Source organism: Halichoeres trimaculatus, unplaced genomic scaffold (assembly GCF_033239565.1).
Source record: "Halichoeres trimaculatus isolate MK-OKI-2021-1 unplaced genomic scaffold, fHalTri1.1 fHalTri1_scaffold_2, whole genome shotgun sequence".
In the NCBI taxonomy this organism is placed as follows: Eukaryota; Metazoa; Chordata; class Actinopteri; order Labriformes; family Labridae; genus Halichoeres; species Halichoeres trimaculatus.
This window is the reverse complement of record NW_027437180.1, coordinates 15,529,430-15,543,556: the sequence shown is the minus strand read 5'-3', so window position 1 is coordinate 15,543,556 and position 14,127 is coordinate 15,529,430.

The following is a 14,127-nucleotide window of genomic DNA, read 5'->3' as shown; positions in this document are numbered from 1 at the left end:
GAAGGCAGCTGCGTTGATTTTGTTCATGTTAAAAATTATTGGACACTGATCCCCTCCAAAGACCTTGATCTCCTTGTGAAATGCATTTGCTCTCAAATGAGAAGAGGAGCACAATGCAAATGCCTAGTTTTTATTTTTTTACCCCTGATACCTGACTCCCCAGGTGTAGTAGCTGGGGTTCAATGGGTTGGCATTACAGCTGCAGTTCTCCCTGAATGTATCTGTACGTGGTGACTCTTCCTGTAGCCTTGGTCTTATGCTCGTGGATTTCTCTTGAGTTTTTGAAATCGACTGTCCTCGATAATCCTCTCAAGGCCATGTTGATCCCTATTGCTTGTACACCTTTCCTGCCTTCAGCTTTGTTAATATGCTTCAGTACAGCTCAAACAGTCAGCCTTTCCAGTAATGACCCTCTGATTTTTACCGTCCTCATAAAGGGTGTCAATAAATGTCTTCTGACAAATTAAAGAGACAGCAGTCTTCCCTGTGTTTGTGGTTTTTTACACTGAACTAGTTGGAGATATTCTGTATTTACAGTGTTTGAACATTGATTTACACAAACCACAAAACAAATATTCTCATATTCTAAGGTACCCCTCTTTTGAAGCTGTGTGCCAGACCTTGATTAAAATATGTTGAAGAAAAACTCTTGAAACATTTTAGTTTAAATTTAATCAGTTCTCTTTTTTATTTATCAAAAAGGAGTTGGAAAATAAGTATTCCTTACCCTATACAATCAAAAATCATTTTCATGGGTTGTAATTCTGACATTAAGCTAAATATAAGACGGATTTGAATCGCATCATCAAAAGAAAGAGAGTTTTCATGTTGCTCTCGAAGGGGCAGAACTTTCATTGCTTTTTTTTTCAGAACTGCACCAAAAATCTCAACTTTGAAACAAACCATTTGATTAAAAGGTTGCATACCTTTATTTGGTTGGAATATTCTAAGCTTTCCTGTCTCCAGGGTATGTCTTGAAATAAAATTTTGAATTTTACAATGAAACATTCAACAGGATTTGGATTTGAGCTGTTTTCTCTGAATGTTTTTAGAAGAAGCTGGAAGAAGATGTATCAGCTTGTCGAAGCTTGACTGATGACTTTCTGTTCTGTGATCCAGGGTATGTTCACATGTTTTTTTAATTATGTGTTGTCTGTCAGTAACTTTGCTGGAACATACTGTTGCTGCTCTTGGCCAGGACACTCCTGTCCAAGAAATTTTTAATCTCAGTGCAGTTTTCTTGATTAAACATTTTTTAACAAGTCTGTTCATATTTTTTGGCTCTTCAATTGGCCAGTCTTTTTCTTTTTCATCCTCTTGTCCTGTTGATGCACATCTCATCATCTGTTGCAATTCTTTTTGAAACTCATAGTCAGGGGCTTCTGACATGCCTTGCAGGGGAACGGGCTATATTTTGACTGTGGTCAGCTTGGTCAGAGGTGTGTGACTGCTCTCCAGCAGATTAAAGAGACCACCTGCCTCCCCTCTACTGTCTCCACTGGGATGTCAAGGCCTCAGCCTCCTCTGCAGACTCGCTGACCGTGGAGGGTTGTGATTGGAGGTCCTGTGGAAAGGTGTAAATATGTGGTTGATGTGGTGTAAAATGTGTTCCTATTCTTCTCCTCACTTTTTTAAAACTAACAAATAACAAAATGTATCCTCATTACCTCAGTAAAAACACATAGAAAGCCATGTCCAAATCGCCCAGTAGGCCCACTGACTACAGTGAACTTTGTCAGTGTTATCATGACCGATATAACATATAGTTTGTTTGTAGCACAAATGCCATCTTTTTGTGTAAAAACAGATCATCGATGTCAAACCTGACACGCTCAGTCATAACAATTAATTTTAATAGATTTACTTGTAATCAAACTAATTTATCACAGCTGTAGCTAATCACACAAGTTAACTGTCATATCACTACAGATCTGTTGTCACCAGAGGTAAAACCCTTGTCACAGATATTTTACTTCACCATAGATGTTCCTTCATGTCACGACTTCTTGTTGGCTGGAACAGCAGTCAAGTGACTCATGGTGCATTCAAGGACACTTCATTTTGATAAACGCACCTAACGCCAAGCGTGAAATAGCTTCATGTGATCTCCTTCATTCAATACATGAAGAGAGTTATGGAATCTATGGCAAAACACTTTTCCCTCCAGACTTTTAGGGCTTGAAGAGTGTTCCCTATGCCCCCACCCATGCCCATCTCTGCCCAGCGTGCTGATATTATACTATTTAACTGAATCACTTGTTTAATGTGAATATTGGTTTAGTATGTACATTGAGGTTGATAGCAATCAACGGAATATGCAGTTGTTCCTTACAGAGCTGTTACAAGCTTCAGCACCATGGTTCCTAAAGGAGGGGCTGCAAAATGCTTTCCAAAGTCTTATACAATACTGTTCAACAATACCATTGTTATGATCATCATGGACCACCATGTTGTGCTTGTGTTATTGAATCTGCTATCTTTCAGCAAAATGTGCATTTGTTGCTCCACTTCTGCGCTTAGTATTCACCAGTACACCAGATGATCGGCTCAACTCTACTTCAGTGGAGATCTACCAAAGCCGCTTGTGGACAAGACAGTTACAGTGCCTACTACAGGCCTGGCATGCTTACTACAGCGTTTTCAGTACCTCAGCGTTTCTGTGTAAATGCAGATTGTTTTGCACTTGAGAAGAAACGTTGTTGTGTTGTTGGGGCCTGAGTGTCCGCGGCCCATTAGTTTATTCCAACAGCAGTGGGTCACTGGTTTCCAGCACAGCTATTTTAGGGGTTGTAAAAGATAGGGAACCTGGTCTTTAGCATGCTGTCATCAAGCTTCAAACAGATCAAAAAGTTTCCTGCTTGTATGAGCTGAGATTTGTGCCCAAAAAACTGAAATTGAATTATTACATGGAATGTGAAAAACATGATCTCAGACGGAACTTAATTTTTTAAAATGTAATACTTTTACTATGAAATTGTGTTAAAATAACTGGGAAATTCAGCTCTTTTTGTTCCTTAACAAAATACAACCCTGAACTCAGATTCAGTTTAACAATTCAATTTCAGTTCAACGTTGTCTACGTACATGAGGAAGAGTAATCCAGCACAGATTTACAGAAACACTCTTAGCATCCACTTTTAATGTTTATTCAGTTCTGTTTTTTTTTGACATGGTCATTTTCATGTTATAGAACTTCAGTTTGAAACTAATATCTGGCGGTAGACATCTGTGCTTGGGTCGGGTATGTGTCATTAATTTTGAATGGACTGAGTGGCTCAACTCCTCCTGATGTTAACATCCATGTAGATGAATGAATGGTCTATAGAGTTATTTATTTATTATTTATTGTTTTTAAGGCTGTTGAATACAATTTCAAACTGGTGTAAAATTAAAACAATATATATTTAACCCAATTTCAGATCACGCTTTTCAAATCCAGTTTTTAATGGCACAAATCTCAACCCATATTCTTGGCACTGAATGGAAGTAAACAGAGAAGTTTTAGCCACACCAGTCATTTGAAAAACAAAACCAAATTCATGGAAATCAAGGGACAAGTTGATCACAGTTCAAACTGCACATTATTTTAGTAAGGTTTAAAACAAATCTGATATATTCTTGCCATAAAATCACCATTCAACTTGATAAATCTACATAAGTCCATCCAAAATCCATCTCCAAACCTTTGTTCTGGAACAGCTTCAGTGTTTCTCATCAAATTCAGGCTACAATAATGGGGTCAAATTGGTCAAATTTGACCTGAACAGCATGAATTTCTCATATGTGCAACACAAGCAGCACAGTTGTACTGTTTACCATTCTCTTTTACCAGAACCAGTCACTGGAGTGAAAAGTTGGACCAGTTGAGTCTAGTTTCTAAAAGTTTGAGGTGTCTGTAAAGTACACTGAATGTACAGCTCCTTTAATGTCTTGTCTCACAGCTCTTTCTGGTTGTGTGTCTGGAGTTGAACTTGCCCCTACAGGCCTTCACACATATCTCGCCACAAGAAAGTCTTCTCCGGTTTTCCACTGTCCCCTTCTGTGGAGAAAATACACACTGTGGGCATCCGCCCCCCTGTGAGAGAAAGATAAAGCGTGACTGCTACATCAGCTCAACCTCTGAGTGTGAAGAGAAGTTTAAAAATTGGTTCACTGTCAATAGACATCCACTTGGCTTCTGAAGGATTTATAAAACCTTTGTAAAACATCTTACTTTATGTGACATTTTAAAACGGTCGGTTGTTTTTAATGCCTATATTTTACCCCTCAATGTCAGTGGATCGACTTTATGTTCACACAATTGCTTCACAAAAACAAAAATCACACTCTTATTCATTCTGATGATTAATTTATGTAATATTAATTTATTTCTTGGAACAAAGTTGAAACAATGTGTCAAGTGAATCATCAGTCATGTGTCTGATCCACAAGCATCAAAAATCTGACTAGCTACATCAAACAGAGATCTCATATGCATGAGTTTATGCTCTTGTCCCATTCTTCAAAGCATACGACCAACATTATTGAACTATTTGTTATGATCACTGTTTACTGAGCAAGCGGGAGATGAAAGTGGCTCATGTTCACATGTGATGGGGAGGAGTAAAGCTGGAGATGCTGTGGAGGAGATAAAATAAAGTGGTAAACAAGCTTTTCTTGGAAAGAGAAAAAAACAGAAGACTGAAAAAAGAGGGGAAGGAGAGACAGACGGAGGAGACAGAGAGACAGATTCACCGAAGAAGTGCTTCACTAGCATCCCCACCCCAGTCTTACACTATCCCTGCAATCACTGTCAACATATTAAATTTGGATTAGCAACAATAGCTTGATCACAATACTAGCTGCCAAGTAAATGATTTTCACCTCGCTAATGAAATTCATGAAACGATGCCTGCCGTGATTCCCACTTCAACAGACTCAGTCTCTTTTACACTCGCATGTGCACACACAAACACTTACATATGAACCCAAAGGGGTTGATTAGGAAGTAATAATGAAGGTGCTGCCATGTCATTCATCACTGTATGAAAGCAGGGATGTGTTGCTTTTTTTTTTTTTTTTTTTACCTGCAGTGTCTATGATTAAATATGGAAAGCAAGAGCAGCTTCTCAGGTGTAAATAGATTAAAACTGTACTTAATTTGTCATGTTAAGGTTACATTAGTTGGGCTGGCTATACACCTGGAGCAAACCACAGGGGTACGATAAATGGATATAGTTAGCACGAACAAAATATGTACTGAATGAACAAAAGGGCTCTTGACTACGAACGCAGCTAATGTGTGTGTGTGTGTTATCGTGAAAGTGTGTGTGGAACAAACATGCTCCTAAAGTATCAAGAAATCAGATCCTTTCAATAGGCACTGAGGTATAATCCACTTTAAATCACATATATTCACGCCAGTGTAATAAAATTTAATTGAATGGGTCCACAGCGGTGTCTCTCTGTCTCCTCCTCTCCCTTGCTTGGCTACCTCACACTGTGATGTGCTGAATTATTTCATGAATTGCCGGCTTCTCCACAGAGCCGAGAATTCACGGTAATGTTGTGAAATGTTACGACACCTCTCGCTGCGCACTTTTCTTCCCTCATCTCACAAGTGCTCGGCAGGCCTGCACAGTGATTTCATGAGACAGCATGTCGCACATGTGTGGCTGTGTGTGTGAACATGCATGTGTGCACATGGAATAAGTATGTGTTCTTATTTATTAGATTATATTTGTGTTTTTCCACGCTGGAAGGGGGCGTGTATTTATATGTAAATGCACATCCCTGTGCGCTGTGAATGACCTCTTATATGTGTACGTGTGTGTTCGAATGCAGCGTGACAGTAATCCCTGTGCATTCAGCAGCCAGCTCCAGTCATGGTCAGTTAAGAAGGACTGTCCCTGATGCCGGTTCCCCAACAGAGGAAACCTAAATCAGGTTGACATGCTCCTGGCACACCCTGCACAAGTGCCAAATTGTTCCTGACAGTATCAAATGCATCCCATTGGGTGCTTGACAATAGTCCAGTTCCCCTGACCTCCTTCTCTCGCGGAGCGTCCCTGGCTGAAAGAGATTATATTGGAAAGAGAAAGAATTGCTTTTTAAATAAGGTTAGTGCAGAGTGTGATAATGGCAAGTTCCTTCTATGCAAAAGATTGAGAGGGGTCTGGCTACAGACATCCAACATAAGGGCTCCGCCTCTGCAAACCTCCACATTGAAGCACCTCCACTGTCAGGGACAGTAGTGTTATAATATGTTATGGTGGTTACACCTGGAGACAACAGGCATGCAGCAACAACATGTTCATGCACCTAACTTATTAAAACACTTCACTTTTTCTCTGTTTCATTTATTTTAGACTCTGATCAAACAAGTAACTGATTGCAACACCAGTATGACTAAACAGTGTCATCTGTGCGGTACAAACATGGGCATCAGCTGTTGTAATACAGCATTAACTGTGATCACTTTGTAGAGGGTGAGACTTCTTTTCTGCTTGAATTAAAGTTCTATCTTGAAGATCAGGTTAGTTATTTAAAAGCTTTTAAAGTCTGAAGGAAAAAGCAATTATTTTACTGTCATTCTGGCTATAAAGAGACATGTTAACTGAAATGAGCTGTTAGCACATTTGAACAGCATTGAAAGACTTTGCTGCTGTATAATTAAAATGTCTTTAATCTAAACTTTGACTGGACATAACTTGTTATAACTATAACATACTGAGTTCCATCTGCAGGGTACATTTTATGATCATGCTTACATCTCAAATACACCAGATACATCTGCAGTCCGACTCTGTTCCGTTGTGTGTGTTGACTGTGTTTGTCAACTCACATTGGCTGCGTGTTCAGTCTGACATGCTGTTTGACTGACAGACAGCTGGAGTCACAGACCAAGAAGTTCCAGCGCTTTCAACTCTATTGATAAGTCTCTCTTCATTCATTTTGGGCTATAAAACCTCAAACCTGTTGACTCCTGGTTTGGCTCCGCTCATTATGTCCACTTATCATCGTGGTCAAGCTAAATACGAGCCAATTTTGACACAATTTGTTTTATTTTGGAAGTCATTGGGTGTTTTTAGGTAGTTTCAGGTCACAACTTTCTGTCCCGTTCGATCTTTCCAATGCTGAATTTAGGTGTCACAGCTCCGAATCTGAAGGAAGTAGAATGACTGCATAATATCTGCGACACGATGGACCAGGCATACAAACAGACTGAAACGAAACAGATCCAGTGTAAGCTGATACATTGACTTGAATGGAAACCTGTCTGATCCATTGCCATGGACTGCAGATGCATCTGTTGTATTTCAGCTGTTATTTGATTTCTTATTTAAAATAAATAAATAAATAAAAATCATGAAACAATATGTGATGCTGAGCAATGTAAGGAAAACTGGGATATGCTGCTGCTACATTTTGGAAACATAAAAGAGGTTTAATTGGTGTTTTTATTGTTTGGTTTGTTTTCTTTTTGTATTGTTTGCAAAATTGCAAAGTTGTTTTATGTTCTGACTTTCTGTTCGTCCGCAGTTTCTTTTGTTTATTGTTTTTCTTTTACACATTCACATCTTCAATTTAACTATTTAAAAAAACATCAAAAAATTAAAATAAAATAAAATAAAAAAATATAAAATTACTTTAAAAAAACTACAGCTGAAAGTGACTACCCATTTTTTTAATTTTAGAATATGTCTCAGGGGACTTGGTTAAAATTGACAGAACACTCAACAGCTAGTGCAACATCATTTTATTTGGAAACATTTTGCTTGTGTGTCACAACCTGATGATTAGATCTCCACCTTGAGGAGCTTCAATGTGGAGGTCTGCTGCCAGATGGCTGTGTTAAAATGTAAGGATGTAAGAGCATAGCAGAGGTAGGTAGGTGGTGCTTATAGAAAATGAACAAGAAGGGTAGATGTTCAGATGAATACATTTTTCTTTTTTAATATTTAGATTAACACTGTTATTTGTTCAAGTGCACTTGAATAAATCTGTTTAGAGGACTAAAGGCTCAATTGAGGTGTCTCCCTGTCTTTGAACCAAACAGTCTATTCCAGTCTACTTGAGGCTCAGCCCACTTTCTCTTTTAACTGAGCCATTCATTGGGATGCTTATGCAATATTGTATAAAATTTACATAATCAAAAAGGAAAAAAACAGTTTTATTAAATAAAATTGTTTATTGATTGTAGCACAGTTAGCTCAAGGCTTATGGTTGGTGAAGTCAATTTGCTGGAAGACGACAGATAGTGCTGCCATGTGCATTTAAAATGTGATTACTTAAAACCAAAAATGAAGGCAGCAGTGTGTCTGCCAAAAATGTTTCCTGATTGCAAATGAGCAAATTGAGGTGCAGAGGAGCCCCAGCAGAGCCGCAACTCAGTGAAATACAATTATCCTCCAAGTCATCTTAGTGATGAATAAGAAATGAACCAGCAGGTCAGTTCAGTCTGGGTGCACAGTGCTCAGTGGCTCGAATTATCAAAGCAAACTCAAAGATTATTCATTTCAAAAGTGTCAGTTCCTTGTTAGTTCATCTGATTAATGGACATTTCCAGTATGAGAAGCTCTCATGTGTCAGTGCTTGTGACCCTCCCCCCACAAATTGCCTCTTAGGCTGCTGTTGTAAACACAAACCAAAGGCTTTTAAGTCAACTTCCATAATTAAGTGATGGTTAATTACATACCGGTCATGCTAGTGAAGCAAAAAATGCATGTGAGCTGACATATGAGACATGGTTCACCATAAGCCTACAGTCTGAAACAAACCCCTGAACCTCAAATAATATGCATATTATGTGTGGATAAGCAGGTAAATGTCATCATGGCAATCAAAGGTCAGATTTTCAGTTCCAGAGCAGATCAACCAAAAATACCATATTCAGCTGGACCCCTACAAAATATATACCAGGCTAGGTGCACACTCACTTGCACATTTTATGTTGGTTTGCCTTGTTTGATACTCACAGTGTTGAAATTTTGTGTTTGCATTCAATTCTTGGATTTATTGCCTTTATTCAGAGAGACCAGGATAGTAGATAAAGCAGGAATCTGGGAGATATGACCAGCAGTAAAGGGTTAATCAGACACGCTGCCTGTTCCTGGGGCTTCAGCCTCTGAACATTGGGAATGAACTGTAAATCACTGGGTCACCGGTGATTGGCAACCCACATGTTTCTCTTTTTTTGTCTGTTTTGTAAAATATTTTATGTTACTAAATCTTTAGAAGACCAATTTACATATAATAAAATAATAACACTGGTTGGGCTGAACTTTCTCATTGAAACCATTAACAGAATATTTTATCTTTTAGAGCTCATAAAACTGCTACATCAAGAGCATTTGATTAACAATGTAAAAATGAAACTAATAGGGAATAATAGAAAAAAAAAGCCAAAATGTGCATCATATTAAATGTAATAACATATATCAAAAAAAAAAGAAAAAAAAAGTTATAAATCCCAATTGTAATTTAACAATAATGTGACAAAAGTGCTGAGCCCAAAATGTAATTTAAAAAAAAAAAGGGGGGGGGGTTAAAAACCCAGAATGTAACGATGCTGAGTCTGGAATGTAAAAACTTTTTGTATTTCTCTTTACATTTTGGGCTTCATTCCTTTTTTTTCATTAAATTTTTGGGTTAGGGCTGTGACTTGAAATTATGATGATTTGAAGCACCATTTCTGCCCAACAGGTGGTACTGTTCTTGTGGCCAAAAATGTGCATGCAGACAGGTTCAGACTGGAACCATCATCAAGTGTAAAAAAATAGATACAACTGGACAGTGTATGTCAAAGGTAATACTGTGTATCCCCAGAGGGTGATGCTATGACAGTAGTAAATAATTGAGATCATAAATATATTAAGAAGTGGATCTTGATCATGTACATGATATTTGAAAAAAAATGAACCTCATATGGTGGTATATCTGGTTTGTGGTAAGACATCAGAGTTTGACATGGCGCCAAAGACACCCTTTAAGTATTGAATCATTTGGATACATTCAGGCTAGGACACTTGTCATGTGTATGTTTTTGTCTAGACCTAACATCGCATTTGAGAGTTATTAAGGCTGTGAAGTTTCCTAAACACACCCATTGAGGTATGAAAAATCCCTCTGTAACTTTTGATGTGGTTTCTTTGGCATTAAAATAATAAATACCAGCTTTGCGCTAGGATTCCTTTGTCAACCCTGTTTATTTAGATATTTAGAAGAAATTGGGACAAGCAGGAAAGAAAACGATGCACAAAGAAATGTGACTCATTTTTTACATTTTATTACAACTGGCTCAACAGCTTTGATGAAGCCAGTGTTGCCCAGATGATGAGCCTGACCAATAATGATTTGCAGTCCATACATGCTGTGTTTAAACAGTCGTGATGTAACTCCTCCTTTAAACAGTCGTGATGTAACTCCTCCTTTATCTTAACTTGTGAATTGGACAATGGTTATTTCATTTTAATCTCATTGATGATCCAGCCAAAACTATAAATGTCAAGTATAAATACACAGTTTGATTTAATCTGAAGGATGTTAAGATATTTAAAATGAGAGAGGAGAGGTAAATTTATCTATTAGTGCTATCAATGTGGAAGTCAAGAGCCCAGATCAGGCATTGTCCTTAGTTGGCAGTGTTTAATGCAACGCCGGAAATGTCATGTACAGATTCAGCCCATTTTGATTTGTTCTGCTTCCTTTCTGACTCTAAACAAAGATTAAATGTTTCCTCAAAGTATGTCTTAACAAAACTAGTTTTTACTTTTATAAACTGTTCAGTGCCACATTTTGGCCTATACTGATTCTTACTTCTTTAATATATTCACTTTTAGTGAAAACCGGGTTGAGCTAGGGCGCCCTGATAGGTTTGCATGTTAAGCAGTTTCACATGCGTGTTTTATCACCTCTGACAGAACCAGCATTAACGCTTTCAGCAACTCAAACTCCAATGGCTCTTCTGTCAAAAATAATTCTTCACATACTTTGCTTATACATCCGATCCTGCATCCAGTACATCCATTTTAACTACCAGGAGTCATAGTTCGTACTGCAGGTATTAATTATCTGATGTGATATTACCTGTTTTGAATTATGTCAACCTTGTCGGACCATGTACTGCAAGTTTTAGGTTGGACTCAGTAGGTAATATCCAAGGAGAAACCTCAGTCATATGATATATCAAACATCCTTTTTGAAATAGGCTTAACTTTAAAAATCGTGACTTTTCATACTCTGACTTTGGGACCTTTTCTATCATATCCAGCATACAAACAAAGACAAATTCTCTCTTCCTGTCACATAAACACTACACTAAACTCATGGACCTTTACCTTTCAACACTTTGACTGGACTCTAATCCCCTTAGACAGGAAAGTCAAGCTTAATTCCTCTTCTCTCCAAAAAACTGTCCATCCTAACCTGGCCCTGAGATGATTATCTAAAGGTCAGCCTTCCCTCCTCTCATCCGTTCCTCCATCATTCCGAGTTTTCCCCCAGTTAGTGCAGTGACAGAAAGAACAGTAGCCGGCCTGAACACTGACTGAGTGCCTATCACGACTCGCCACATCAGCCACTGGCCTTGCAGAAACAAGGGTTCTTGCCAGAGAAATGAAGTATGGATTTCTAATTTGGAAGATGGTTGGAGATGTGGGTCAAAGTTGCATTTATTTCAAGGCGCCTCAGCCCCATCAGGCCTTCGATCACCTTTTAGTTGAGAAATATATATTGGGCTAGGATTATAATGGATGAAGGGGCCATTGATGGTGGGAGTAGAGGAGAGGTTTGCATTATGTATTAGCTGTATCTCGTGAATGAATAGCTGTGAGGATAATCACTATCTGATGATCATCATTTATTTTTTTCAATGTGCCCTCTCGGAATGGTTGTTACATAAACTGAACATTCTCCATCTTTTGTGTGGCAGACAATAACGAGGAGAGAGACGGAGTGAAAGGAAGATGGACTCAGGCCAACAGAGAGAGTCAGCAAGAGAAAGACGCGGCTCTGGTGGCAGACTTAAAAAACAATTCATACCCTGTGAAATCTGAATATATGCAGTACCCTCTCATCTCACAGAGATAGTGCAAAATCTGCCTGTCATCAGATTTATATTCTGCATTGCTTATGCATATCGTAGCAGCATTTCCAGTCCACTTTGTTGACTGTCAGCCATTTTATCACCATGGCGCAACGCAGGCAGGCATGTGTGATCTGCCTGAGAGGTGTTCTCACACCTGCTTGGTTCAGGAGCGGAGGTCAACCCCAGTGACATCTTTTCTGATACTAAATTTAACTCTATGACATGTGGGAAAGATTCCATCACCCTCTTACTTATGGGAGAGTAGAGTGCCGATGCTCAAAAACAGTGAAGGGCAATGTTGTGATGCTGCTGTGCATCGTGGCTCGAAGGAAAAAACAGCACTTAAACTCATCTTAAACAAGCCATTTATCAGGTGTCATTGGAGTCAGGCTCTGTTACACAAGGCTTCTTTTGTAACACCAATGTCAGGAAATACCAGCTGTAAACAAAGTGAAGGTGCTGTGCAAGAAAATATTTAACTGCTCATGTACTAAGAGCGGAAAAGTCTTGTAAAAGATACCAATGCATATGGAGTGTCGCAGGGAGCCTTGGTTGTCTGGATAAGAGATATGCCCCCACAGATCATCACTACCCACTAATCACAGCTTGCTAGTGAGTGTTTGAAACAAGTAGCACAGAAAACGTGTTTAAATCTAAGTAGGAAGACGTACATCATGCATCATCAATGGCTTCTAACACAGTGGAACATTACACCCATAATAGCAGCAGATTGGCCACAAAGACAAGTGCGAAGTATCTCTCTCTGTTTCATCCACTCTCTTTCACTCTCTCTCTCACACACACACTCACCGACATTATCTTGAGGCGATGGATCATGTGAATGGCATTTTGTCTACATTATGAGAGTGAGGAAGATGTTTTTCTGCATGACTGAGACGCTTATCAAGTGGGACTGTCTGTACCACGGGCTCAGTATATTTCATCTTCAGATAGAGGATGGGATGGGTGAATACTCGTGTATGTTTGTGTACTAGCAGAAGGAGGCATGGGAACCGTTTTACGGGCTTTAAACTTTTTGAAGCATGAACAGCAGCAACGTCAGAAAAACTCTACAAAGGTATGAAGCTGGTGCAAAGTTGCTAAACAATGCAGTTCCCCAAGCGTCCACTAGAGGCCAGCTGAAGAGACACCAGACACCACACACTCTTTTTAATGCTGGCAATTATTACTGAATTCTTTAAACCTTCACACATTTAGAGAGCACACACTTCATGATAAAAGACAGATCACACAAGATCTCTCCCTTCTGATCTTAAAGTTAATGGTGTGCTCTTCACACCACACACCAATGGATTGTTTGGCAGAGTATCAGCTTCTTCACGCTAAATATCCCAAATATTGCATGGTTAAACAGGATTATGGTGTAAACAGATATGACAGATGAACCAGAAGAAGTAATGATGGTTGTTTGGGGGCTCTTAAATATATATATAAAAAAAAAAGAATAATATGAAAAGGTCATGGAGACGTTGGAAATGTGGGCTGTATGCATTACAGCAGTGGCGGCTGGTCAATAGAGGGCGCTAGGGCGCCGCCCCACCGTCATTACGGTCAACTTTACCTTGAAGAATGAGACGTAAAAAAAGAAAAAGAAATAATAAAATACAATGTCCTGAACTATATGTAAATATTTATATATTTTAATTTGCAATGAATATTATATATTTCACGATGAGTAAAGTTTTTAATTCATCTGCGTTATCTGATTGGTGACGTGTTTCCGCCCTGGGGCGCAGAAATCTTTGGCCACAGACCGTCATTATAAATTGTACGCCCAGTGGCTCCTCTTCAATACAAGAGATAGGACCATGTCAGGGTGCACCTTTCTTGTGCTCAGAGCTGAATGCAGCTGGATTTGCATACCACCACCCTCCCGCTATGAAGCCGACTTCACAGCCGTCAGTTATAAAGTGCGGTTGATTGAGAGGTCGAGCCTCTGGAGTAGGAGACGATCGATTGCTTGCTTATTAGTAGATGTCTGTTTTGTAGTCATAGTCCCCCCTGGATAAAACTCCACCAGCCGCCACTGCATTACGGTG